This window comes from Ursus arctos, unplaced genomic scaffold (assembly GCF_023065955.2).
Source record: "Ursus arctos isolate Adak ecotype North America unplaced genomic scaffold, UrsArc2.0 scaffold_7, whole genome shotgun sequence".
NCBI lineage: Eukaryota > Metazoa > Chordata > Mammalia > Carnivora > Ursidae > Ursus > Ursus arctos.
The window spans coordinates 78906282-78908894 of record NW_026623089.1 but is presented as its reverse complement, the minus strand read 5'-3'; the positions used below and the strand labels follow the sequence as shown (position 1 = coordinate 78908894).

General features: G+C 43.0%; 1 non-coding gene across 1 annotated transcript; it reads right to left on the bottom strand.

The window, feature by feature from the left end:
• Positions 1 to 1951: 1951 nt before the first annotated feature.
• LOC113259312 (U6 spliceosomal RNA) lies at positions 1952 to 2055 on the bottom strand. The gene has a single exon (XR_003317556.1). It is a non-coding gene; the product is annotated as a U6 spliceosomal RNA (small nuclear RNA).
• Positions 2056 to 2613: the final 558 nt, after the last annotated feature.

Here is a 2613-nt window from a genome sequence, read left to right as displayed (position 1 = left end):
CACGCTGGACTGGATTCCAGGACCCTGAGACCATGACCTGAGTTGAAGGTAGGTGCTTAACCCACTGAGCCACCGAGGCTCCCCAGCAAGGAAGTTTCTTTTAAAAAGGTATTTAAGTTAAAGAGATAAATTGATTTTGAGAACTTTGAATAAGCAGGATTATGGGTGGCATGCAGATACAGCAAGCATTGTGAATGAGAAATGTGAGTGACCCAAGCTTGAGAAATATTGCCTTAGGAGAACAGCACCCCACTTAAAATTAGGGAAGAGTCAGGACATTCAGGGACGACTCTGCTCCTTGCTTAGCTCTGAGTGAGGCCTTCCTTGAGGAATGTCATACAATTTCCCTTCTGCTTCCGGGCACCTGGCTGGCTTAGTCCTTGGAGCATGCAACTCTTGATCTCGGAGTTGTGAGTGCGAGCCCCACTTTAGGTGTGGAGATTACTTAAAAATAAAAATCTTAAAAAAAAATCAAGAAAAAAAACCCCCAATTTCCCTTCTGCCTCTTTGACAGTATGTTCTCTACATAGATAGAAGATGGGTCAACAAGATTGGGAGAGAGAACTTCCTCTTCATTCAGGAAGAATGCAAATCAGCAATGGAAAATTGGTGGGGTGTCATTTAGCGGCATGGGCTATGGGCGAATCTTGCAAGTCTTGCTGAGAGGTAAACGTAAGTTCCTGTGCTCATGTGGCCGAACGACCAATCAGGACAATCTAGGCAGGAAGAGCTGGGTCCATAGGGAAAGGAACCAGGAGGTTCCTTGAACTTTAGAGGTCAAATAGTCCAATCCTTTCAGCTTGGAGGCTGAGGGGAGAGGGTAAGGATGGAACAGATGGCGATGGGAGGGTCAAGGAACTTTGCATGGTGAAGGTAGTTTTCCCTCGGGGGCTTTACCAGGGATTTCCCTAAGAAGGTTTTGGGGTGGGAGCTTCATCATTATCAACGTTAGATTTTCCCGGGCCGTGACCCCAGTACCACGAGGGTTCCCTGAGTACCAACCACTGGCCAGATTGTCTCAGTGATGGGCTGATACAGAGCTAGACTTTAATTTTCTCTCTGTTTAAATCACAACATGTCTTGGATTATTGGTCTTCTCTTAATAAAGGATTATAAAATGTTTTTTGTTTACCTTTTATATAGTCTGCCTCAGAAGCAAATATTCTGGGTCTTATTAAATATTTCCTATACTTCACATTGTCTTTACCAGATCTTTGATTGCTTAAAATAACTGAGTTTTTTCAATATGAAAAGAGCTAAGTGTTTTTGGGGTTTTTTTTGCAACTATGTAATTTCTTCCTATATTTGCCTTTTGACAGCTTAAACTATTAGAAATACCAGGGTGTGGTACACCCGTTTAAGCCCCGTTTAAATAACCTACTTAATAATAAATCATTTTTATATTTGTATTTTTCTAATTTTCAATCACACACATGTACTTTTTAGTAATAAAAATCGTATTATTTAATTATCACATAGAAACCTATGTGGTTTCCATATATCCCTGTGGGAAATCTTGCAGAGCAGGTAGTTAGCAGTTTGTCCTTTGTTCCGTCCCAGGGCTGATTTTTGGCCTCTGTCTTCTGTGTTTGGAGCTGTGCCATCCCACAGGGCTGATGAGATGCTTTGATAGAATCCAGGACCTGGTGTTTTCACCTATAGCAGTTTCCAGGGATCTTTCTTTGGGGAGGGATGATGGTGGCAGGCGACAGAGGTCATTTTTAAGTGTTTACCATTAAAAAGAAAAAAAATGGAACGCTTGGGGGGCTGGGGGGCTCAGTTATTAAGCGTCTGACTTCGGCTCAGGTCATGATCCCAGGGTCCTGAGATCGAGCCCCGCATCCGGCTCCCTGTTCGGCAGGAAGCCTGCTTCTCCATCTCCCATTCCTCCTGCTTGTGTTCCCTCTCTCTCTGTCTCTCTCTGTCAAATAAATAAATAAGATCTTAAAAAAAATATATGGAACGCTTCACGAATTTTTGAGGCATTCTCATGTGGGGCCACGCTAATCTTTTCTGTGTGGTTCCAACTTTAGACTCTGTACCATCTAAGTAAACACTTAAAAGTGCTTATTTTGGTGAAGCTTATGAAGGGCATGTAGTATTCCGAAAATGTTAACTTTCTCAGCTCAGTGGACTGGTTTGGTTAGGAAAGCAATTTGCCCACAGAACAAAATGACAAAAACATAACAAAACAACGAAAACTAACAAATAAACAGAAACAGAAACAGACCCATAAATACATGGAACAAGCTGAGAGGTTGTCAGAGCGGAGGGGTGGGGAGATGGGCAAAATGCATTAAGGCGGTGGGAGACACAGGCTTCCAGTGATGGACGGAACAGGTTCTGGGAAGACAAGACACAACGCAGGGAACATGGCGATTACAATACCCCCGGTGGTAACAGAGGCAGCTGCACTTGTGAGCGCAGCCCAATGAACAGAGCTGCCGAGGCACTAGGTTCATACTGACGCTGACGTAGGGCTATGCGTCGACTGCTTCCATCAAAACTTTTTTAAATGGCAAACAAAGGTAGGAGTTATTGGGAAAAAAAATACTGGTGCCTTTATACTTCACAGAAATTTTTAATAATGGCGCAATATTATTGTCATTCTTC